Genomic DNA, 26,487 nt, shown 5'->3' on the forward strand with positions numbered 1-26,487 from the left:
GGAAACTGCTTATAAATCTACCTGAAAACTTCTCCAAAATGTTGAGTTCACCTGTGTTATCCAATATCTAACTCCTCGAATGATCTCTTGGCCCAACTCAGTTGCTCCCAAGTACCACAAAAATTTGTTGTGTGGCCTCTATGCTGTCCCCCAACCCAACAGTTCGAATCGCTGGAATTTTGGCTCAGGTGGGGCTGTAAAACCCAGCAAGAATGCTGGTCTAATGTTGCTACCTCATCTCCCCAACTCCCGGACAAGCAATCATATCTCTACTTGACTCAATCTCCCTCTGCATGTTTCCTAGCTACCCAAAAATATGCACTCCTTGCTCTGCGCTGGTTGGTGGTGTTGTCACTGCCCTAGAACTCCTAAAATCCATGTAGAACTGCCTCTCTAGGGCGAGCACGGATGGTCCCCCGAAATAGAGGTTGAATCTCTGGCTTGAGAGATTCATGGCTAAACAGCCGGTTGACTCGGCTAAACAGCAGAGTGAACAGTTAAGTGATTTTGTTCACAAGATGTATGAATTAATCCCAAAATGAGAGACTTACTCGACTTTCCCTCCAAGCTATTCGAATGGGCCAATTCAAATTCCCATGTGGATGGCCCCCACATTCCACTAGCAACCAAGTTAAGTCGAATTGCCTCCTAAGTCCCTAAGTCGAAAATGATGGGTTCTCTTCCTTGAGCCAAAATTGTGCAAAATTGTGTAGCAGCACCCTGTTACAAATGTGTTTGACAACGGACATGACATTGGGTTGTCGTAAAAATTGTAAAAAGTTATATATTTTGTGCACTAGTAGATTTATTGTTATATATTATTCTGCCATGCAAAGTAGTTTGTTGTGATACTTGGATTGGTAGCGTCAATGATTGTAAGATTCTAACCTAGACTCCAGTATTGTGAAAAAAGAGGACGGCCAACTTGGCTTGTTTGGAGCCAAAAATTCAATTTTCAAAATTCAAATTTTCTCTTTTGAAAAGAACATAAAGAACATGCCTAAAAAATATCTCTTTCGAGAATAGCATAAAGAACATGCTTTATATTTATCATTACAACTAAGAGCTAAAATATTAATTATGAAGACTAGCGATAACTACAAAAATTCAACACTCCCTCTTAGTTAGGGAGGTATTCATAATGACTATCTATATGTTCTCATTTTGACAAAAGTCTCTAAGAAAAGATTATAACAATTCATCATTAACATCAACATCATTCAATTACCATAATCCTGGTCAACAACTCTAGCTCATGGTAAATCAACATCATCAATTAGTTACCATAATCCCAGTTGGTACCTCTGACCTATGGTGCACCATCACCATAATCCTAGGCGATACTCTTAACACATGGTACATCAGTAGCATCAACTAGTCACCATGATTTTGGTTATTGATGATACACTGAGTAGTCTTGGCTCACCATCATCCCGGTCAATCTCTTTGACTTGTGGTGAAACCCTAGGGACTTGCTCAATCCATTTGAGTACTTTGGTCCCAAATCCAAAAGCCTCACTCTAGGCCATGATGTTAAATGGACTCACCCAACCTATTTGGAGAGTACATTGAACCTGATGTTGAAAGGCACCCACTCAACTGAGTGACTAGTGGGCCTCTAGGACCATTTTTCCTAATTATGGTCAACATACCTACACAAGAGGAAAGATTATCCTCTACTAGACAATTCTCCCTAATTTTGGTCATACTTGACACAAGGAGAGTGTCTATCCATGATGTTATCACATCAACACTCTGGACCATTTTCCCTAATCTTGGTCAACCTGACCTAGGCAGAATGATTATCCTCGATGTTGCAATTTCATCACTCCTTATTGCTAAGAGAGACATAATTAATCACTTCTAGCTTGTCCTTGAAGTATATAGACTTCATCCCAGGACAAAGGCTTTGTCAGCAATTTGCTTGACTGTAGAATAGTACTGGAGCCATAACGCTTCTTTTTGTACCATGTCTTGATAATAGATCTCTTTGTGCTCTGACCTATCATTATGGTCATTGTTTGCACTTGATCAAACAATCCTATATGTAGTTACTGAAGCCATACTACTACTCAACTTGCCAACCAAGCTACAATATACTTTGCCTTTGCAAAACTAAGTGCGTCAAATATTTGTTTCCTGCTCATCCAAGAAATCATAACATGGCACAAATTGAAGTGACATCCTAATGAACTCTTTTTGACTTCTGCCCAATTTGAATTTGTATATCTCTGTAGTGGCACTTCATTGTTTGAGTCATATCTCAAACTATATCTGGTTGTGCCATAACCAACTATACCATGTTGGTACTTAAACATATGCTGAGCCACATCTTGGTTTGACCATAAGTTGATCGACTACTTCTCGGTTACCCTGATTGTGTGCTTTTGCTAAAAGAGATCATGTTTTGGTAATCCTAGTTGCTCCTTCTGCCACTGTCGTTTTCTAGCATATCAGCTATCTAGTCTGACAATCTCAATGACAATCCATCATCTTGAACTTAGAGGTCAACTCCCTCAGAAGCTAAAACATGGCTCCCTGATTGATTCCTCTATTACGGAAGCGAGTCTTTTTAACATAACTGCTCCCTCTGACACATGAGTCCTTCTGCATTCGTGAGAAACAAAACATATAGGATCAGCCTTGATCCATCAATCCAAGTTTGGGGTACATTCTTCTTTTTGCAATCAAGAGATTCTTTGCCTTGAGGTGGTCCCATGTACACTTCTTCCTCAAAATGGCCTCTACATCGATCTAATGTAATTCCATAACATAAGAAACAATAATTTCTAATAGAAGTGTACCTGGAGAAAATGTCTTTTCACGATTCTCTCCCTCTTTCTGGGAGAGCTCTCAAATCTTGCTCTATGTTGCCTGTTACCCACCAAAAGTGGGTACGCACAGGAGAACTTTTCTCCTATTCATCTTCTTCCAACTGATAACTAGCAGCACCTTACAACCACTTTGTAGCATGTGATATGCCATTTTATCTTCGTCGCCTGCATCAATTGTATGTTTCTCTTGCCCATTTTTCAAGAGCACATGTTAGAAGGTGCGCAATTCGACCCACAAGGTATGTTTTTCATTGTGCAATCGGGTGATTATGCTTGTTTTTCATTTGGGAATTTTAGCATGGATTATTGGGTGACTTGGAAGAAGGAAGGGATTTGACCATTGTTTTTTTCCCGTGGGATCTTCCCTATTGGCCTATGGCTTTATGGCTTTAGGAAGGGCACTACTTGGGAAACCCTGATTTTGGTAGTGTGGTCTCATTTTCCCATTCCATATTTATCACTTCCTTCTGCACATTACGAGCCCTATTCACTATTTTTCTTTTGTGTCCAAAAGCATTGGCACACCCCCTCCCCTTGTCCACATATCTGAGTCGAGCCTAGAAACGTTGGGCCAGAGGTTGACGCAGCTAAAAGAAAGTTAAAATCATATCATGGCCACATGCAAGAAACAAAAAGAAAAGAAAATCAAGATGGTTGGGACATTAATAATAACATGTGGGCAAAAACCAAGCATGAGCTCTACCCCTTATCATTATAATCATCAGCTAGTTCCTTGGGCCAAAATTGCCCTTTCACATCATTAAAAAGGAACCCTTGCATGTCCAAACCCCTGGTGGGCGATGAACTGCCCCACCTTTAAGTCGGGTAATAATTGTTATACATCATTCACAACATGCTCTCATTTCCTAGATCTTCGAGCAATAATACAAAGAAAAATCAAGAAAACGAAAAAAAACAAATAAAGAGGGGTGGAAAAGCAAAGGTTGGGGTAACTCATGCGACCATGATTGTCCTCCTCACATCTCTACATCCAACATGTGGACTTCCTCATTGTTGTTACCCCTTATCCCATGGTATATGGCCCTAAGACCCCTTCATCCACATTCCTTACCATCATTACTCATATGCCACCTATTGATTGAAGGATGTACCAAGGACATGATTTTCCCCTTAGGGGTTAGGAACACCTAATAGAGTTGACTATTAGCCACTCCTACCTATGGATGTAACACTATTATGTGACCAAAGCCCCAAATTTGGAAGATGAACCCCACATGAAGTCTCAATTTGCCTTGGTTAACAAACTTGGTTCACTTAGATGCACTAATGATTAATTGTACCTATTGGTGAAGATGCAACACTAGACATTATGTGTGATTGGCAAGCGGTGAATTAAATGCACTAATCATTAATTGTACCTAATGGTGAAGATGCAACACTAGACATTATGTGTGATTGGCAAGTGGTTTTCATCATAGGCTGGGAAATTAACTGGGGTGCAGGTTCACTAGAGGAGCATTGTGACACCCTACAAGTGAAGCATTGAGAGCCATTGGATTCCTATCACTTGGAGAGCATCATTCCATTCCATGGGCACCTACATCAGCCTAATAGCCTTCACTTTGCCCCACATTGTTCATGGGATGATGCACTTGGTGGTTTTCATCATAGGTTGGGCAACTTAATTGGGGCGCAGGTCTACTAGAGGAGCATTGTGACACCCTACAAGTGAAGCATTGAGAGCCATGGGATTCCTATCACTTGGAGAGCATCATTCCATTCCATGGGCACCTACATCACCCCGATAGCCTGCACTTTGCCCCACATTATTCATGAGATGATGCACTTGGACAAGCATGCCCCCAGTTGACTTAGCAATATATATGGGGTTTTTGCCCCCAGCTGACTTAGCAATATATATGGGGTTTTGGCAGCAGATCTGAGGCCCAAATGAGGTTTGTCTCAACCCTTGAGACATGGGAGGACTAGCACCATCCTCTAAGCCCTCAACATTGGAGCAAAACCAACCTATTCTATCACCAGGAGACCCATGAGACCCATTTTGTGCCTACACAAAACTGGGGTCCACAGGATGATTTACGTGGAGATTTAGGGCCAACACTAGATCTAGATTTTTGGAGCCCTCTACACTCGACTTAACACCAAAGGATCCCAACGCATACCCTAAAAGGGCCTACACATGCATGACATTAGCATTTCGGCCTCTTTTTGTTGAAAAATGTGTAACTAGGTTCAGTGTTCATAAATATAAAATGTACTTTTGATTCTCGTATATTGTAAAATGAAAGAAAAATTATTATTGTTATTTTTGAAACATGGGTTTTGTGTTCAGGGTCTTTTATTTTAGAGATCAAGCACCCATTGAGTGCTTCTAGGGTTTTTCCTAGGACAAGAAATCAAAAGAGTCATTGTCATGTGTTGAAGACCCCATTGAGCACATTTTAACTTGTAAAAAGAATTATTTTGTATTTAAACGTGTCAAAATACCCTCCAAGACCAAGTCAGCCTGCCAACTAAGATGTCAACCTAATTTGAGGTATTTCGTCCACCTTGGGAGCCTATATATAGGAGGGAACTCGACCTCCTAGAGACACAATTCATTCTCTCATCAAGAAAGCGAAGAACAAGAAGAAAGAGGCTAGCGAAGGAAGAAGAAGGACGAAGATCAACTGCTTGGGTAATTTCTCTCTCTCTCTTCACACATGCGAAGGAAGGAGACTAGGGTTTCTGCTACTGGGTTAGGGTTTTGATGTCGCAGGATCGAACTTGGAGAAAGAACACATGCGAAGAAAGGAGACTAGGGTTTCTGCCACTGGGTTAGGGTTTTGATGTTGCAGGATCGAACTTGGAGAAAGCACAGAAAGAAGTTCTAAGGAAGGCTCATTAGGTCATCCTCAAGCCCTAGAAGAATGAGAAAGTCAAGCAAAGGCCTCAAGAAGTCTTGGAAGCCCAAAATAAGCTCACACGTGTGGAATCAATGTTGTTGGGAGGGCCGAAAATTTCAAACCTTCCATAGAGGCCGAAAATTTGTTGTTGGGGGTCGAAGTTGTGCTACTAGAAGAGATTTAACTGGGTTTGACTTAGATAAAGGAACCACATCATCAAGAAGGTTGGACTTGGTCTTGGAATTCGTCAATTGAAGAATCTATAAGAAGAGAAGAGATTTGTGGGTTTTCCTCTCAAGTGGAGAAGTTTTAGCCATGGCTTGCAGCCTATACCCTGCTTTCTTGTGTACTATTGATCTTCTTGTTTTTGTTTTTGGTAGTTGTTTGATGAAAATAATAACATAATAATACAAAAAGCAGCGAATAAGTAAGAAAAAAGTAAAAAGATATCACAAGCAGTTATCAAGCTAAAGAAAAATCATTCTATCTATTATCCTATAGATTTCTCAACATGGTATCAGAGCTAAGGTTGGCTAAGGGCATGATGAAGATCACTACTCCCTTGAAGAAGTTTCTAAAGAAGTGTTCGATGGTAGCAAGTCATCTCAAGAAGGGCATCAAGGCATTGTAGAATATCTTATTTTTCAAGAAGGGCATCAAGGTATTGTGGAATCTCCTATTTTTCAAGAATGATATGACCAAGACATCTAGAAAGGACGAAGGACTATTCTCAACTCTTACTAGCACATTTGAAGATGAGAACATTTGGGTAATCGACAGTGGAGCATCAAGACATATCACTGGAGAGCACAAGCAATTAAGACCTTATCAAGAGGAAAATCTTCTTACTCCGTTGAGCTTGGTGACAAGAAGGGTTATCCTATAAGAGGAATTGGATCAACCTCACTGGAGCTAGAGAATCGAGGAAGCATTCATCTCAACAACATCCTATTTGTTCCAGGTTTGCAAAAGAATCTACTTTCTATTTCATGTCTAGAAGATAAGCAAGATAGAGTCGCTTTCATAGATGAAAAGGTTGTAGTATGGGATAAAATTCTAGCATCGAAAATGCAAAGATGATTGGGATTCAAGAAGGAAGACTCTACAGATTGTTGACTCCTCTATCTCAAGCTTTCATTCAACATCCTATTTGTTCCAAGTTTGCCAAAGAATCTACTTTCTATTTCATGTCCAGAAGATAAGCGAGATAGAGTCGCTTTCATAAATCAAAAGGTTGTAGTATGGGATAAAAATTCTAGCATCAAAAATGCAAAGATGATTGGGATTTGAGAAGGAAGACTCTACAGATTGTTGACTCCTCTATCTCAAGCTTTCATTCAGATTTAAGTAAGTCCATGTGAACTTTGGCATAGAATATTTGGTCACCTTCACTACAAAATCTTACCTACTCTAAACTCAATGGTGAATGGCATCCCCGAACTCAAGGAGGATCATGAAAGAGTATACACGGGATATGCATTCAGCGAAAATGTCAAAAGACCATTTGGAAGTAGTGCTTCAAGGTCAAAACAAAAATTTGGATCTCATTCATTCTGATGTTTATGGTTTTATGTCTACAAAGTCTCTTGGAGGTCATCTATATTATGTGACATTCATAGATGACCATTCAAGAAAAACTTGGGTTTATTTGCTAAAATCCAAGGATGACGTATTCACCACATTTCAAAAATTCAAAGTTGAAGTGGAGAACCTTACTAAAATAAGAATAAAGATTCTAAGGTTCGATCATGGAGGAGAATATACTTAAAAGGAAATCATAGCTTTTTGTAAGGAGTCTATGATTAAGAGGGAGTTGATAGTCCCATACAATCCCGAACAAAATGGAGTTGCAGAACCAAAGAATTGATCTATTGATGAAAGTGTAAGAGAGCCATGTTACATGATCAAGATATGCCGAAATTTCTATGGGGTGAAGCAACAAAGGCTGTTGTATATATTCAAAATCTAAGTCCTCACAAATCACTAGAAAACATGACTCCTGAAGAAGCATTCATTGGGAAGAAACCTAGCGTGGACCATCTCCGAATATTTGGATGTCTTGTCTATATTCACATACAAAAAGACAAGAGAAAGAAGTTGGATCCTACAAGCATGAGGGAACATTTGTTGGCTATAGCATCACTTCAAAGGCATATAGGATCCATATAAAGGAACGAAACTGAATAGAAGTTAGCCAAGATGTGATATTTAATGAGAGTATTGCATTTAAGAAAACAGAAGACCTCTCAATGGACTCTGATGATGAAGAACTTCCTATATTTGAAGAGGAAGGTGCCAGGAAGGAAGAAGATTCAAATCATGAAAATGAAGGTCCCAGTGAACCCATGCAACTTGTGGTCATCCCTGAAAGTAGAAAGAGAGCTCATTGGTTGAAATCATAGGTTTAAAAATCGGCCAGCGTAAACCGGAAACCAGTCAAACCGGCCGGTTCACTAGAAAATCTAGCCATTCTGGCCACAAAATCGGGTTTATGCCACCATTTTGCCGATTCTTCACAAAAACCGGACCTAACCAACCGATTTATGGGTAAATTGGTTGGTTCGGTTATAAACCGGTCAGTTCATTGACATGGTTGAGCAGACCCACCGGGCCGATTTTTGGAAGCTTCTTAGGTTGTTTGGAGGGAAACTAAGGGTTGTTTCCCTCCAAAAACACCCTATCCAAGCCAATAAAAGGAGGTGACCCCCCTCATTTGCCTCACACATCTCATTTGGAGTTTTTGTGAGTTTCATTGGGAGCTTGGAGAGTGTTGAGTTTTTGCTGGAGTAGTCATCTTAGAGGCTTGGAGTTGGACTTGGAGATATTTTGGAGATATTTTGGAGCTGTTAGTAGAGTTGGCATCTTCAAGAGGAGGCTAAGGAAGCTAATGTGCAATTCCAGGTAAGGATTTTCACTTGAAAATTTCCATATTTCATTGTTGTCCATGTATTTAATTTTTGTGTGTGTTCTATGCTATCAAATCTTAAGTTCTATGCTATCAAATTTTGTAGGCTAAATATGCCTTTTTTTCTTAAATTTATCTTAGGTTTTCCATTTTTCTTAGCAGCAATTTTTTTTAATTGGCAAATTTATTTGCAAGTTTCAATTATTTCTAGTCACCATGGCTCCAGAATCCAAGGACACTACATGGGCTCATTGTGATGTGATTGATGGAAAAATTATATGCAAATTTTGCAATAAATCTATTGGAGGTGGGGGTATTCTCAGGTTGAAACAACACTTGGCCAGGATAAGAGGCCAAGTAAAGCCATGTGAAGCACCAAAGGAAGTATTAGGTCCTGTTAGGGCAGAATACCTTGCCAAGTTTGAGGAGAATAAGGCTAGGGAGAAGGCTGAAGAAATTAGAAGGAAGAGGTAAATATTACAAGCCATGAAAGAGAGTGGGTATGATGATTTTGAGATTCAAGACTCCTCATCTATCCTTTCCACCAATGACCCCTTTCACTATGTTCCTCTTGCTCTTGGGTCTTATTATCAAGGCCAACAATCTAAAGGAACAAAGAGGACAAACATCCAGAGTTATTTCTCATCCTTTGCTAATCCCACTTCTTCCCAGCCAAGTCATCAACCCACTTTGGGTGAACATTGGAAAAAACAACACAAAGAATCTTCTTTTGAATACATTGCTAATGGTAGTACGATGCAGATATCCCATTTAATGTTGCTCGCTCACTTTTTACCAAACTATGTGGGAGTGTGTTATCGCTGCAGGAAAGGGCTTCAAAGGCCCTGCTATGCATGACTAGAGGGGAGCCCTTTTGGAAAAAGGGATTTCTTCCATTGATGAGTACTGGCCGAGTATAAAGAGTCATGGCTCAAAATAGGTTGTTCCATTATGTAAGATGGATAGACCAATGGAAAGAACTACACTATCATTAATTTCCTTGTTTCTTGCCCTCAAGGAACCATGTTTTTCAGATCAATGGATGCATCTTATGAGGTGAAGGATGCAACTCTTTTATTTGAGCTTTTGGATGAGATTATTCAGGGAGTGGGGGAGCAGAATGTTGTGTGGGTCATCACAGATAATGCCTCAAAATATGTTCTTGCTGGAAAGATGCTTGGGTCCAAATATAAGACCATATTTTGGACTCCATGTGCTGCACATTGCATAGACCTCATGCTTAAGGACATAAGCAAAGTGGAGTGGGTAAAAACTGTTGTAGAGCATGCCAAGTGCATTACAAAATACATCTACAACCACTCATGAGTATTGAGCCTAATGAGGAAAAACACTGGGGGCAAAGAGCTTGTTAGGCCTGCAATTACGAGTCTTGCAACTCACTTCCTCACATTGCAATGCCTCAATTCTCAACAAAAAAACTTGCAGAAAATGTTTTCTTTTGATGATTGGACTGAATCTTGATGGGCTCATAGACAAGATCACAAGACACCAAAAAGAAAGTTTTTAACAATTATTTTTGGAAAATGTTTGCAAAGCTCGTAAAAATTACCAAGCCCCTTGTTAAGGTGTTATGGATGTTGGATGGGGAAAAACTGGGCATGGGCTACATCTATGAGGCTATGGATCAAGCAAAGGAGCAGATACGACCAACTTACAAGGATAAGTTAGCTAAATATGGACGTATATGGGAGATCATTGATAACAAATGGAACAATCAACTCCATCGTCCTATACATGCAGCTGGGTATTTTTTGAACCCAAAGTATCATTATAAAGCTCGGCTAGGAGATCTGCAGGTTGGGGAGGTTAAAGATGGATTGTATGATTTCTTGGAGCGCATGATCCCTAACCATGCAAACCAGTTGGAAATACATAGACAACTTACTCTTTTTAGTATGGCAGCTGGTACCTTTGGCAAAAACTTGGCAAAGATGGTAAGAGATTTGGCAAAAACTTGGCAAAGATGGTAAGAGATGTGGATCAACCAGGTAAGCAATTCCAATTTGTTTTTCTTTTAAAGTTCAATTATTTACAAATTTACAATTCAAATTATCAGTAAATACTTGTAAACTTAGTCACCAGGTTCGAATTCGAGTTCGAGTTCGAGGACCTTGAAATTCGAATAAAGTTCGGCAACTCAATTTTGTCGATAAAATTCGACATAAAATTCGACATATAGAAATTCGAAAAAAAAAATGTATATTAAAGATAGAGGGCAGATTTATACAATTATAAAGACTATCTTATTGTTAGAAATACGGATTCTAAACCCTAATTGGTTTGCAATACACATTTTCATGAACTTATTTGTATATATTGTTTTATATTTTTATTTGTATTTAATTTTTTTTATTTAACTCCAAAAAAACAATCTAATTGTATGAAATTTCTTTATATAAATGTTTAGATATAGATATCCATCATAAACTCAATTACAATTTAAATACCCTCTCTAATAATCATATCAATCACCTCTGCATCAAATTAAATAACCATACATTATTATTCATATGCCGCATCTCAAACCATATTAATTGAGTAATGACATTCCTGCGTTTTAATGTTGCACATAAATTATTTTATATATTCCTAAATTTATAGTAGTATACTCAATCTTTTTAGGTTATGACATTATATTTTATTAATAATATTAAAGTTTTGTATATTTATATACTGATTCTAAACCCTAATTGGTTTGCAATACATATTTTCATGAACTTATTTGTATATATTGTTTTATATTTTTATTTGTATATATTTTTAATTTTTTTTATACTTTGTAAAAAAATTGAAATTAAATATTAAATAATATTTTTTCTTTTTTAAATAGAATTAATTTTGGCTATATTGTTTTGCAAAATGAAAGTTAAAATTTTAAAAAATGTGTTTTTCTATCCATTAAATAAAATTTAGTTTTTCAACGAAATTCATACCACATACTTTCCAGCCGAAAGAAAATCTATCTACTTATGACATTGATGATCAGTTTTCATACACGCTGCTCAACCACTTCTTTGAAAATTAATTCATCATTCTCAGGTCGTTGGTTAATAGAATTTCATCCGAATCACAAATTCTTAGCAGGTGCAAGTCGTGCTTAACGACGAAAAATTTTAATTGAAATTGCCGGAAAGGTCAATCTTGATTTTCAGATCATTCGTTGGCTACTCAAATCATCATTCTAAGGTCATTCGTTGAATATAATTTCGTCCGAATCATAAATTCTTGGCACGTGCTTAAAGAGAAAACTTTTGATTCTCAGATCATTCGTTTATGAAATTTCGTGCGAAGACCATCTTCTCAGTAGCTGGAAGAAATGCTTGAGGAAGAGATACTCTGGTTTTGCATTCAACATTTGAACTGGAGTTGTTATTGTTCCCTTCACTCTTTTCCAAAATGGGAGGAGGAATCCTAAGTTGAACCGAGAAATTTAGTGTACACTCTAGCACACTCAATTCAGACGGTGGCTTTTGGGCTTTGCCGGTCCATACACAAGAAATTCGTCGCTTCTGTCACTCTCAATTTCCTTCTTGTAGTTATCGGATCTTAATCCAAGCCAGTGAAACGATTCAAGGGCGCTATGGCCCGTTTGCCGGTCTGGCAACCACCGAATTGCTCCGGATCTTAGAATCCGTATACTCTGTCTCTGTCGTGCGGCGGCAATGAAAACAACAATAAAACCTAATCTAAAGCCTAAGTTACCAACACGCATGCCCGAAAAACGAATTTGAACGCATTAAAACGAATTTAATCGATTTTAATGTCGAATTTATTCGACAAAAATTCGAATACGCATTCAAATTCGAATACGCCATTAAATACGCCGAATTGAAACGAATAAATTCGACTGTCCATTAAATACGCCGAATTTCGAATTTTTTCGATTAAATTCGCCGAATGCGGTGACTAAGCTTGTAAATAAGTAATGAAATGAACTAAGTTACTAATTAATGTCTTTTTCCTTGCAACACATTGGTGGGAGTCATTTGACAGCCAATGTCCCCCATTGCAAAAGTTTGCAGTTAGAGTCCTCAACCAAACTTGTAGTGCTTCAAGTTGTGAGCGCAATTGGTTTGTTTTTGAGCACATGCACACAAAGAAGAGAAACAGTTTGGAACAAAAATGGTTAATGATCTGTCTTCGTGTAATACAACCTTCGACTAAGGCACAACCAAATGATGAACATAAGACTTGATATAGATCCCATTGTGTTGGATGATATTGATCCAACATCAGAATGGGTAGAGGAGACTGAAGATCCTGAGTTTGATGTTGATTTTGATATTGACATGGTGTTAGGAGAAATGAAGTAGATTTGGTAGCTCCATCAGAACCAGAATTAGTAGCCACATCAAGCAAAGGCAAACAGCCAATGGAAGGCACTAGTCGTGCAACTCGACCAACTCGTGCTTCCATTAGGTCCACTTCTATTGTTAATGGTGGCAATACTACAACTGAGGTTGCAGATGAGGCTGAGGCATCCTCAGACTCTGATCCAGATGATGTTTATGTAGCTCCAGTTGATGATCTTGTGTCTAGAAGTGGTGATGAATTTGATCATGATGAGGAATGATCATGTTGATCACTGATATGCACCAGTAGACTTGCAGTCTTGTAGTAGGCCAATTGCCCCATAGCTTGCAACATTGTTTTTGGACTTTATAGGCCATTTAGAGCCTCATTACTTATGTATTTTGTCGATGATATGTATTGCACAGGGTGCCATTTTGAGATATTCACCTTTACATGGTATATAGATGAGCAAAATTTGCATATTTTGTCTCTATTGGTTTGGAATCATGGTTTAAAATCTTAAAAATAGTTTTTTTCATTAAAAATTAATTATTTCATGTATTTTGTTTAAAATTGGTTCATTGAGATCTGACCAGTCCTAGTTTGACCGGCTCCGGTTTGAAACCCGGTTTATTAGGTGGACTAGTCCAGTCACTGGTTCTGGTTTTTAAAACTATAGTTGAAATCTACTCTTTTAGATGCAGAGGGACATGGAGCAACCAAAGGCACATTCATGGAAAGTAAGAAGCCCAAAAGATATTTAGGGTATGCAACCTACATGACGAAGTTAATAGAATTTGAACCATCCACCCTTGAAGAGGTTGTCAAACATCAAGAATGGAAAGAGCCATGAATGAAGAGTATCAATCCATAACGAAAAATGGAGTTTGGAAGATCGTACCTAGACCCGAAGACAAATTTGAGGTAACTTCCAAGTGGCTCGATATGATCCAGGTGGATATTGGTGGCCACCTACCTATTCCACTTGGATCCACGACACTGTCTATTTCAGTTTTTCGATTTCCTTAATTGCAGCACGGTTTACTATTTTTGGCAGTTTTTCGGGTCCTGAACTTTTGGAGCCATTTCGAGGCCCTAAACGGTGTTTTTAGAGAAAACGGAGAGACCGAAAACGTCCCAAAGTGGCCTACCCATTTGTTTTCAGCCTTCTCTTCAAGATCTTCGAAACAAGGTATTATAATAGCCAAACGAAGATCGTATGCCAAAGTTACGACCCCGGGAAGTTGATGTACCAATTTACCCAAACGGGGCCCACAGTTTTGGCACTTCATCTCCTAGGGTTAGGTTTTTGGATGTTTAGGGTTTTCTATTGTTTCTCAATAATAAATAGGCCTTTGAGCCTCATTGTAACAAAGTTCAGAGGCATGTAGCCGCCACATCTCTTCTCAGAGATAAGCTACCATCGCCCTAGCTAGTTTATTTCCATTTCTGCTTGTAAGCATCTTTCAGTATTTGATATTAATGGAATGAAGTATTATTTCTGTTGCATCTTTGTATTTATGGTTATCTCTATAATTTGTTGCGTTCCTATTTAAATCCAGATCAGTGGTATCAGAGCGATCTGCTCTTTCTCTGTTTTTCTTTGCATGTCCCCAACGAGGTCGGGATATAAGGAGTTAGGGCTTGAACTGGTCGAACCTTTGCAAGACCAACCTCGCAAATCCTGACGGCCTCCCATGGCAGATGAAAAGAAAGACGAGGGGGCAGGAGATCCTATCAAAATCTTGCTCGAAGAAGCCCTCGAGCGACAAAGGAACGCGATGATGGACAACTTTGCCCAGATCCTTCATCGGCTACCCAGGGGCGATGCATTTACTTCTAGCAGCTACTCTAGAAGCACCACATCCTTTAAGGTACAAGTTAACTTTGACATTCCCATATTTGAGAGTCAGATAGATGCAGATGCTGTAGATAAATGGTTAAATCTGCTAGAAGGATATTTTTCCGTTCATGATTTTTCCAGCCAGGAAAAGATCACTTTTTCACTTCTCAAAGCAGCCCCCCACATCAAGGACTAGTGGGAAACCTACTGTGAGCAGAAGGATGAAAGTACGAACTCATTGTTTTCAGCCGCACCCACTTGGAACTTGTTCCGGGATGCCATCAAGGAGCAGTACTACCCTGTCGGGAGCTATGAGGATAAATACATAAAGTGGACAACGCTGCGACAGGGAAGGGACCAAGATGTGCCGGAGTTTACCAATGTTTTTCATAACCTTCGCACAAAGTTGGGTATCAAGGATTCAAAAAAGCATTTGGTTCTCAAGTACTGCAGCTCCCTACACAGGTACATCTAGGACGAGATGGAGTTCTTAGACATCTCCTTACGCGGCACGACATCCCGATATGCCGTCAAGATCGAGCAAAAGTTTAAACAAAAGAAGCGAGACTTTGCATCTGCATATTCAAAGCAAGAGAAAGGTATGCCATCAAGATCGAGCAAAAGTTTAAACAGAAGAAGCGAGACTTTGGATCTGCGTATTCGAAGCAAGAGAAAGGTGCCCCCAAACCGTAGAACAAAGGACAAAGCCAAGGCAGGGCAGCCCAGGGCAACCCACCAAAGCCGCAAGAAAAGAACAACACCGTGAAAAGCCGAAGGACACAGGAAAGTGGTGTGAGTTCCATAAAAGCTCCACTCACAACACAAGTGAGTGTTGGGCCAAGCAGTCACTGGTGGCTGAGCTAAAGGCTTCGGAATCAGATGCATGTTCCAACTCTGAGTCAGAACCCGACAAGGGGAATGACAAAGGGAAACAGATTATCGATGCGGAGCCCAACGCCACCATTGCCACCACGAAGATCCAGAAGGAGGAACCTGAAGATCCAGAGGAAGAGGAGCGCCTCTTCAACTCCCAGATGTGGGTAAAGGGTTCCCCGCTACAGTTCATTGTCGACAGCGGGGGCCCAAAGAACCTCATTTCAGCAGAGATCATGAAGCGGCTAGGCTTACCGACCACAGCACATCCACAACCATACACCATCGGGTGGCTTCACCAAGGTTGGGGTATTATGTGACGTTGCTCTCCTTGATGTTTGTGATGTATTATTAAGCCAACCATACTTATGGAAGCGACATGTGTATGAGTCAAGGCCTCGTGCTCTTATTGTTACTTTGGGAAATAAGTTGTACAGGATATCAAAGGTAGCACCGCCTACCGCCATCTCTTTGGTTACTGCAAAACAATGCAGTAAGCTCATTCCCAAAACCGGGAAATTTGTTTTCCTGATGATACGCCCTCAAAGAAAGAAGAAGACGATGGCCACAACCTCCAGACAGGGCCCCTCCGCACGACAACAACAGAGGGACAAGGTCGTGGAGGAATACAAAGACATCTTCACCTCCCCCGCAGAGGTGCCTCTGCACTGTCAGGTCAAGCACTCCATCGATCTAACCCCAGGTGCGTCGTTGCCCAATGGACCAATCTATCGACGCTCCATTCTAGAGAACGACGAAATCAAGAGGCAGATTCAAGAGCTACTGCAGAAAGGTCACATCTGGCCGAGTTCATCGCCCTGTGGGAACCCGATCGTGTTGGTACAAAAGAAGGATGGGACTTGGAGACTCTGTATTGACTATTGGGCGCTAAACAAGATCATTGTCCGGAATAGGTACCCGATCCCACGGATTGATGACCTAATGGACCAACTGAAGGGGGCAAAATATTTCAGCAAGATCGACTTGAAATCAAGATATCACCAGGTACCAATCAAACCCTCTGATGTGTGGAAGACTGCCTTAAAAGCCAAGGAGGACCTTTTCGAATGGTTGCTTATGCCTTTCGAGTTGACGAATGCTCCCGCAACCTTCATGACGTTGATGGATGACATCTTGCGACCATTCACCAACTCATTTGTAGTGGTATACTTGGATGACATCTTGATCTTCAGCCAGAGTTGGGAAGAGTACCTCCACCACATCCGACAAGTTCTCCAAACACTGCGGCAACACAAGCTATGTGCCAATTTGGAGAAATGCACTTTTGGCATCACTCAAGTTTAGTATCTGGGATACATTATTGATGAACGAGGGTGCATGTGGATCCAGCGAAGATCAAAGTCATTCAGGATTGGCCAGCTCCAACCACTCTGACAGAGCTCTGTAGCTTTCTGGGTCTTGCCAATTTCTACCGTAGGTTCGTGTTGGGATTCTCTCATATCACTTGGCCCTTGAGTCAATTCACCAAGGGAGGAGCGAAAGCAAAATTCTTTTGGTCTGAATCTCAACAAAAGGCATCCATAGAGTTGAAACATCGCCTCTGCTCTGCACTAGTGCTCACATTACCAAATTTGCAACATCCATTTGAGATCGAGACAGATGCCTCTGACTATGCTATTGCGGCAGTCCTTACTCAAGGGGGGCATCCAGTGGCATATCACAGCGAGACACTTTCAGACACAGTCCAAAAGTATCCCACTTATGACAGAGATGTATTCCATTGTGCAAACCTGCCGACAATGGAAGCATTACATTTTGGGAAAGGGTGTCTCAGACACAGTCCGAAAGTATCCCACTTATGACAGAGATGTATTCCATTGTGCAAGCCTGCTGACAATGGAAGCGTTACAATTTGGGAAAGGAAACGGTCATCCACACAGACCACTGACCCCCACAGTTCATACAGACACAAGGGAAGTTGCAAAATGATCGCCATCAGAAGTGATCTACATACCTGCAATAATTCCATTTGAATATCAAGTATAAGAAGGGCAGCACCAATAATGTTGCAGATTGCCTCAGCGACCACCAATCATGGCGTTAACCACCATGCTCAACTCTTATGGGCACGAGACTTATGATTAGCCACTTCTCTACAAAAGTGACCCAGAATTCGGCCACACATACCAGACGCACTTGGAGGGTCAGCAAGTTCCAGATTTTCACCTCCAAGATGCCCTATTATGCCACCTAGGACACCTTTGTGTTCCTTCAAGTGAACGTGCCAAGATGATTTGGGAAGCACACTACAGTCGGGCCGCTGGGCATTTTGGGGTCGAGAAAACGATGGCAGTACTGCAGAAATACTTATATTGACCGAATATTCGACAGGATGTCGTGAAGTACATCAGACCCTGCACTCTCTGCGTTATTTCCAAACCGACCATCAGAAGCAAGGCGTCTATACTCCGTTGTCTACCCCTAGTCGACCTTGGGAATCCATCTCCATGGATTACATGTCAGGCCTTCCTTCTACTAAGCATGGCAACGACTGTGTTTTTGTGGTCGTCGACAGATTCTCAAAGATGGCCATTATGGTGGCCTGCAAGAAGAATATCACAACAGAAGCCACTGCTGAACTCTTCTTTGAACAAGTGTGGATGCACTTTGGGATCCCACAGTCTATCATCTCAGATCAGGACAGCAGGTTCCTCAGTACATTTTGGTCCAGTCTCTAGTCGATGTTGGACACCAAGCTCACTAAGTCCACAGCTTGCCATCCCCAAACTAATGGTCAGACAAAGGTCGTCAACAGGATGGTCGTACACATTCTGCGCATGTACAACTCAAAGCATCCATGCACATGGGATGAGAGCCTCCCCTATGTCCAACATAGGTATAACTGCACTATCCACAACTCAACTGGCCACGGCCCTTTTCAGGTGGGCTTGGGATTCCAGCCACTATGTCCCATTGATGTGACCATGCCATTTGCAGCTACTTAAGCAGATTCGGTTCATGTCTAGTCTGAAACTAATAAGGCAAACAGCTTCATTGTGCACATCCAACATATCCGCCAGCAGGTCCATGACATTCTGGAAAAATCAAATGCCAAGTACAAGCAGCGACATGATCAACATTGGGTGCCACACAAGTTTCAGGTGGGCGACAAAGTCTGGTTGCATTTGCAAAAGGAACACCTTACCAGAGCCTATCGGAAACTCAGACCACTTTGATATGGTCCTTACACCATTACCAAGGTTGTGGGAGACAATGCATTTGAGCTCAGCATTGCCCCATTCCTTAGCCTGCACCCAGTGTTCAATGTGGACCGCCTTCGACCATACTTCCCACCATTGCTAAACACATCAGACATTGCAGAACATCTCACACCTACAGAGTTAAATCTAGATTGCATGGAACAAGCCAAACTGATCGGATCATGGACACGCAGATCAAGAACACTCGACAGCAAAGGATCCAACTATATCGAGTTGTCAAAGCAGGCCAACTCCTTCACTAGGGCAAGTGGCTCACCAGGGACCAAGTTCAACAGAAGTTCCCCCATCTCATGGAGGCACTCAACACAACGGGGACCATTGCTTGCTAAGGGGAGAGGAATGATCCAGGTGGATATTGGTGGCCACCTACCTATTCCACTTGGACCCTCGACACTGTCTCTTTCAGTTTTTCGGTTTCCTTAAAGTTTACTATTTTTAGCAGTTTTTTAGGTTTTGAACTTCCATAGTCATTTTGACACCCAAAACGGCGTTTTTAGGGAAAACGGAGAGACCCAAAACATCCCAAATTGGCTTGGCCATTTGTTTTCGACCTGCTCTTCGAGATCTTCGAAACGAGGTATTATGATAGCCAAACGGAAATCGTATGCCAAAGTTACGACCCCGGGAAATTGATGTGCCAATTTACCAAACAGGGCCCACAGTTTTGGCGCTTCATCTCCTAGGGTTAGCTTTTTAAATGTTTAGGGTTTTCCATTGTTTCTCAATAATAAATAGGCCTTTGAGCCTCATTGTAACAAGTTCGGAGGCATGTAGCCGCCACATCTCTTCTCAGAGATAAGCTACCATTGCCCTAGCTAGTTTATTTCCATTTCTGTTTGTAAGCATCTTTCAGTATTTGATATTAATGGAATGAAGTATTATTTCTACTGCATCTTTGTATTTATGGTTATCTCTGTAATTTGTTGTGTTCCTGTTTAAATCTGGATCACGATAAGATTAAACATGCAACAGATGGAAGTATTGACAAGTATAGGGCAAAATTTGTGGCTAGGGGCTTCTCTCAACAAGAAGGCATCGACTATGAAGAAACAATTGCACCTACAACAAGGTATACAACTATACATTCATTAGTCTCTTTAACAGCATCGATGGGATGGAACACCCATCAAATGGATGTCAAAACTGCATTCCTGAATGGCACTATTGATGAAGCAATCTATATAGAGCAACCCTTAGGATTTGAAGTCAAAGATAGAGAGACATGTTTGTGGGTTGAAGAAGGCATTGTGTGGCCTCAAGAAAGCACCATGGGCATAGTGATTGGGCTTCTCAAAGAAATATGTTGATCCGAATCTATACATCAAGGTTGTGAAGGATGAGCCTGTAATCATTGTTCTATATGTGGATGATCTTCTCAGGACAAGTGTGGAAGGTCGTATCCAAGAGTGCAAGAAGAAACTAGCAGCAGAATTCGACATGAAGGATCTAGGGCTGATGCACTATTATTTGGGACTCGAAGTTTGGCAGGGACCTGATGAGATTTATCTAGGTCAAGGAAAGTATGTGATCAAGATGTTGAAGAAGTTTGACATGATGGATTGCAAACCTATGACTACTCCCGTGATCACAAACTTGAAGAGGCCAAGAATTTTCAAGTCAAGCCCTATGGATCTGACCAAGTATAGACAATTGATTGGATCACCGATGTACCTATGGAATACTCGACCAAACATATGTTTTGCAATGAATGTTCTCATTCAGTTGCAGGTAGAGTCCAAGCATGAACATTGGATAGCAACCAATCATATACTGAGATATCTGCAAGGAATATTCCACTACTGCCTGAATAATGACAAGAGGAATGATGTCCACTTGATTGGATATACAAATTCCAACTGGGAAGATAGTGAGCGGGATGGAAGAAGCACTACTAGAGGATGTTTTAGTTTGGGATCCTCCATGGTCTCTTGCATGAGCAAAAAGCAAGAATCAGTTGCTTTGAGTAGTGTTGAGGCTGAATATATTGCAGCCTATGAAGTAAGCAGAGAAGTTGTCTGGTTGAAGAAGTTGTTGTCCAATTTGTTTGAAGGACCAATGGGCCCTACAGTGATACTTTGTGACAACACCAGCTGTATAAGGTTGTCTGAAAACCCAGTGTTTAATGGAAAGACAAAGCACATAAATAACAAGTTATCACTACATTCGAAAGTTGGTGTAGGATGGAGTGTTGCAGCTACAGTAGCTCTCCACTGACAACCAGGTAGCTGACATCTTGACAAAATCTCTTCCTGACAAGAAGCTTGCGTATTTGAGAGACGAGCTTGGACTGGTTGACATATCCTCCCTAATTGAGAGGGAAAGATAGACACATCATTCTTGTTTCCACTTTGGGAAGAAAGAATGGAGGATTGGGTAAGCATCTGGCATCTGATACTCATTGAGGATGACGTACGGCATCCAAAATAAGAGTAGTCGTAGAGGACCGATATTCTTTGAGGACTGGAAATCCAAGTTAAGAATAGTCCTAGAAGGGCATACCCTGTGGACACCTAGGTGGGGTATGTGCCTTGAGAGACAATGATGATAGTGTCTATAAGTCATTGGTCTTACCAACATTATGCTCTGATCTTGTGGAGAGATAGAGTTGTTGGTCAAGGCCTTTGATCTAGACTTGTGCAGGAACGCAACAAAATACAGATATAAACATAAACACAGAGATGCAACAGAAATAAATCTTCATTTCATTAATATCAAAGAACTAAAAGATGCTTACAAGCATAATGGAAATAAATTAGCTCGGGTGATGGTAGCTTATCTCTGAGAAAAGATGTGGCAACTACATGCCTCTGAACTGTATTACAATGACGCTCAAGAGCCTTTTTATTACTGAATAACAATGGGAAACCCTAAACAACGAAAAACCTAACCCATGGAGATGGAACGCCAAGAGTTTATGGGCCCCATTGGGGTTAGTTGGGAAACCAATTTCCCGGGGCCGTAACTTGGTCATATGATCTCTATTTGGTGTGTACGATACCTCATTAGAAAGATCTATCCAAGTGCTACAAGATTTGCGATAGGTCCTTCTTACGACTACCTCAAAAAAACGTCATTTAAGGGGTCAAAACAGCTCGGGGAGTTCAAGACCCGAAAAACTGCTAAAAATAGTTAATTGTGCTATAATCAAGGAAACTGATGACACTGACTTGAGGTCTAGGTGAAATAAGCGAGTGGCCACCAATATCCGCCTGGATCAGTCCTCCCCCTTAGGAAGCAATGGTCCCCATTGCATGTAGAGCCTCCATGAGGTGAGGAAATTTCTATTGAACCTGGTCCCTAATGAGCCACTTGCCCTGGTGAAGGAGTTGGCCTGCTTTAACAACTCGATATTGCTAGATCCTTTGCTGGCGGGTGTTCTTGATTTGCGTGTCCATGATCCTATCAGTTGTGGCATGTTCAATGCAGCTTGGGTTGAGCTCTGTTGGTGTTTGCTCCTCAGCAATGTCTGATGTGTCCAACAATGGGGGAAAGTATGGTCGTAATGGGTCCACATTGAATATTGGGTGCAAGCCAAGGAACGTTGGAATGTTGAAATCGAAAGCATTATCCCCTATAGCCTTAGTGATGGTGTAAGTCCCATATCGGAGCGGGTGAATCTTGTGGTGGGGCCCAACAAGGTGCTCAATCTGCAAATGTAACCAAACTTTGTCGCCCACTTGGAACTTGTGTGGTACTTGATGTTGATCATGACGTTGTTTATACTTGGCATTTGCTATGTCCAATATGTCATGGACCTATGGCAGATGTGTTGAATGCGATCAATGAAGTTGTTAGCCCTGTCAGCTTCAGACTAGACATGAGGAGAATCTGCCTAAGTAGTTGTAAATGGTATGGCAACATCAATGGGACATAGTGGTTGGAATCCCAATCCCACCTAAAAGGGGTTGTGGCCAGTTGAGTTGTGGAGAGTTATATTGTAGTTGTGCTGGATATAGGGAAGGCTCTCATCCCATGTGTGTGGTTGCTTCGAGTTGTACATGCGTGGGATGTGCACAATCATTCTGTTGGCGACCTCTTTTTGGCCATCAGTTTGGGGGTGGAAAGTCGTGGACTTAGTGAGCTTGGTATCCAACAACGACCAGAGGTTTGACAAGAATGCACTTAGGAACCGACTGTCCCGATCTAAGATAATGGACTGTGGGATCCCAAAGTGTACCCATACTCATTCAAAGAAGACTTTGGCAGTGGCTTCTGCTATGATACTCTTCTTGTAGGCCGCCAGAATGTCCATCTTAGAGAATCTATCGATGACCACAAAAATGCAGTCATTTCCATACTTAGTAGAGGGAAGGCCCAACATGTAATCCATGGAGATGGATTCCCAAGGCCGACTAGGAGTAGGGAGAGGAGTATATAGGCCTTGCTTCTTGACGTTTTGGCAATGGCACAAGCAGTGCAGGATCTGATGTGCTTCCCAACATCCTGTCGAAGGTTCAGCCAATAAAATATTTATGCAACACTGCCACTGTTTTTTCTACTCTGAAATGTCCAAATAGACTACCACAAATGAGTTGGTGAAGGGCCGCCAAATGTCGTCCATTAGCCTCATGAAGGTTGCAGGAGCACTTGTCAACCCAAAAGGCATGACGAGCCATTCAAAAAGGCCCTTCGTGGATTTGAAGGCAGGCAGCCTTCCACACATCAGAGGGTTCGATTAGCACCTTGTGATAACCAAACTTCAAATCAATCTTGCTGAAATATTTGGCCCCTTGAGTTGGTCTAGAAGCTCATCAATTCATGGGATTGGATACCTATTCTGGACAGTGATCTTATTCAGCACTTGATAGTCAATTCAAAGTCTCCAGGTGTTGTCTTTCTTCTGTACCAACACGCTCGGGCTCCCACGGGGTGATGAACTTGGCCTGATGTGCCCTTTCTGTAACACCTCCTGAATCAACCTCTTAACTTCATCGTTCTCCAGAACAGAGTGTCGGTAGATCGGTTCGTTGGGTAGCGACGTTCCCAGGGTTAGATCGATGGAGTGCTTGACCTGACAATGCAGGGGTACCCCTGTGGGTGAGGTGAAGATGTCCCTGTACTCCTCTACGACCTTTTCCATCTGTTGTTGTTGTGTGGAGGATCCCTGTCTGGAGGCTGTGGATGTGGCCACAGTCGTCTTCTTACCCTGAGGGCAAATCATAAGGAAGACAAATTACCCGTTTTGGGAAATGATCTTACTGCATTGCTTCGCAGAGATCAAAGAGATGGTGGTAAGCGATGTTATCTCTAGTATACTGTATAACTTATTGCCCAAAGAAATAATAACAGTGTGAGGCCTAGACTCATACACAACATGATGCTTCTAGAAGTATGGTTGGCCTAATAATACATCACAAACTTCAAGAGGAGCAATATCACACAGTACTTCATCTGTGAAGGGCTTGATGTTGTAGGGAAGGCAACACTGTTGGCTGACACGGAGATTTCATCCTTGGTGAAGCCACCCGATGTTGTACGACTGCAGGTGTGGTGTGGTCGGTAGGCCCAACCGATTCATGACCTCTGTTAAAATGAGGTTCTTTTGGCTTCCGTTGTCAATAATGAACTGCAGTGGAGAACCCTTCCCCGACATTTGTGAGTGGAAGAGTCGTTCCCCCTTCTCTGGATATTTGGCCTCAATCTTCTGGATCTTGGTGGTGGCAACGGTGACAATAGGCTCTGCATCAATAATCTGCTTCCCTTTGTCATTCCCCTAGCCTTCACCTCGACCACCAGTGACTGCTTGGCTCGACACTTACTTGTGTTGTGAGTGGGGCTCTTATGTAACTCACACCATTTCCATGTGTCCTATGTCTTCGTGGTGTTGTTCTTTGCTTGCGGCTTTGGCAGGTTGTCCTGGGTCACCCCGCCTTGGCTTTGTCCTTTGTTCTACAGTTTGGGGGCGGCTTTCCCTTGCTTCGGGTTCGCAGATCCAATGTGTTGCTTCTTCTGTTTAAATTTCTGCTTGATCTTGACAATGTATCTATAGGCGGCGCCAAGCGAGATGTCTAAGAACTCCATATCATCCTTGATGTACTTGTATAGACAACCGCGGTACTTGAGTACCAAACTTCACTCAGAATCCTTGATACCCAACTTCGTGCGAAGGCTATTAAAAATATTTGTGAACTCCGACACGTCTTGGTCCCTTGCCTGCTGTAGCGTGGTCCACTTTATGTATTTATCTTCATAGCTTATGATAGGGTAATATTGTTCCTTGATGGTGTCTCAGAAAGAATTCCAAGTGGGTGCGGCTGAAAAATAGTGAGGGTTCCCTCTCGTCCATCTGTTCATAGTAGGTTTCCCACCGGTCCTCAACATGGGGGGCAGCTTTGAGGAGTGCAAAAGTAATCTTTTCCCAATTGGAAAAGTCATGAACCGAAAAATATCCTTCCAACAGATTTAACCATCTATCTACAACATCTACATCTATCCAGCCTTCAAATATGGGAATGACTTGTACCTTAAAGGGAGTGGCACCTCCAGCGTGGTTGTTGGATGAAGATGTGTCGCCTGTGGGTGGTCAAAGGATCTGGGCAAAGTTATCCATCATCGTGTTCTTTTGTCGCTCGAGGGCTTCCTCGAACAATATTTTGAAAGGATCCCCTGCTCCCTCGTCTTTCTTTTCTTCCACCATGCGAGGTTGTCAGGGTTTGCGAGGTTGGTCTTGCAAAGGTTCAACCAGTTTGAGCCCCAACTCCTTATACCCTGACCTCGTTAGGGAAATGCAAAGAAAAACATAGAAGGAGCAAACCGCTCTGATACCATTGATCCAAACTTATGCAGGAATGCATCAGAATATAGATATAAACATAAACACAGAGACGCAACAAAAATAAATCTTCATTTCATTAATATCAAAGAATTGAAAGATGCTTACAAGCAAAATGGACATAAACTAGCTCGGGTGATGGTAGCTTATCTCTGAGAAGAGATGTGGCGACTACATGCCTCTGAATTGTATTACAATGAGGCTCAAGGGCCTTTTTATTATTGAACAACAAGGGCAAACCCTAAACAACCAAAAACCTAACCGTAGGAGATGGATCACCAGGATTTTGTGGGCCCTGTTGGGGTTAGTTGGGCAACCAACTTCCCAAGGTTGTAACTTGTTCATAGATGCCCAAATTCTCGAGGTTGTATCTTGGTCATATGATCTATGTTTGCCACATATGATACCTCATTAAAAAGATCTATTCAAGTACTACAGGATTGTGACAGGGCAATGCCCACGGCTATAGGTATGCTACAAACCTCAAAAAATGTCGTTTAGGGGATCAAAACAGCTCTGAAAGTTCAGGACCCGAAAAAATGCTAAAACTAGTAAATTGTGCTATAATCAACGAAACTGATGAAAACCGACTGGAGGTCTAGGTGGAATAGGCGGGTGGCCACCAATATCCACCTAGATCAGCCTTGTTATGTGACAATGCTGGATGATATGATGCTAAACAGATGGGTTACTAATCCGACTCTTCTTAAGAGATCTCTTTAGATTGAGAATGTCCATGTACCATTTATGAATACCTCCCTAATTAAGAGGGAGTGTTAAAAATGTGTAACTAGGTTCTATCTTCATAAATATGAAATGTACTTTTAATTCTTGTAT

At 41.5% G+C, this 26,487-nt stretch overlaps 1 protein-coding gene across 2 annotated transcripts in view; it reads right to left on the bottom strand.

Moving 5' to 3' along the window:
- Nucleotides 1–26,487, bottom strand: part of LOC149248452 (sugar transporter ERD6-like 6) — a 117,116-nt gene that overhangs the window by 54,967 nt on the left and 35,662 nt on the right. The gene's annotated exons all lie outside the window — the stretch shown is intronic.

The sequence above is a fragment of the Pinus tabuliformis genome, chromosome 7, assembly GCF_031772625.1.
Source record: "Pinus tabuliformis cultivar Carrire ecotype Pingquan chromosome 7, CPIR1, whole genome shotgun sequence".
In the NCBI taxonomy this organism is placed as follows: Eukaryota; Viridiplantae; Streptophyta; class Pinopsida; order Pinales; family Pinaceae; genus Pinus; species Pinus tabuliformis.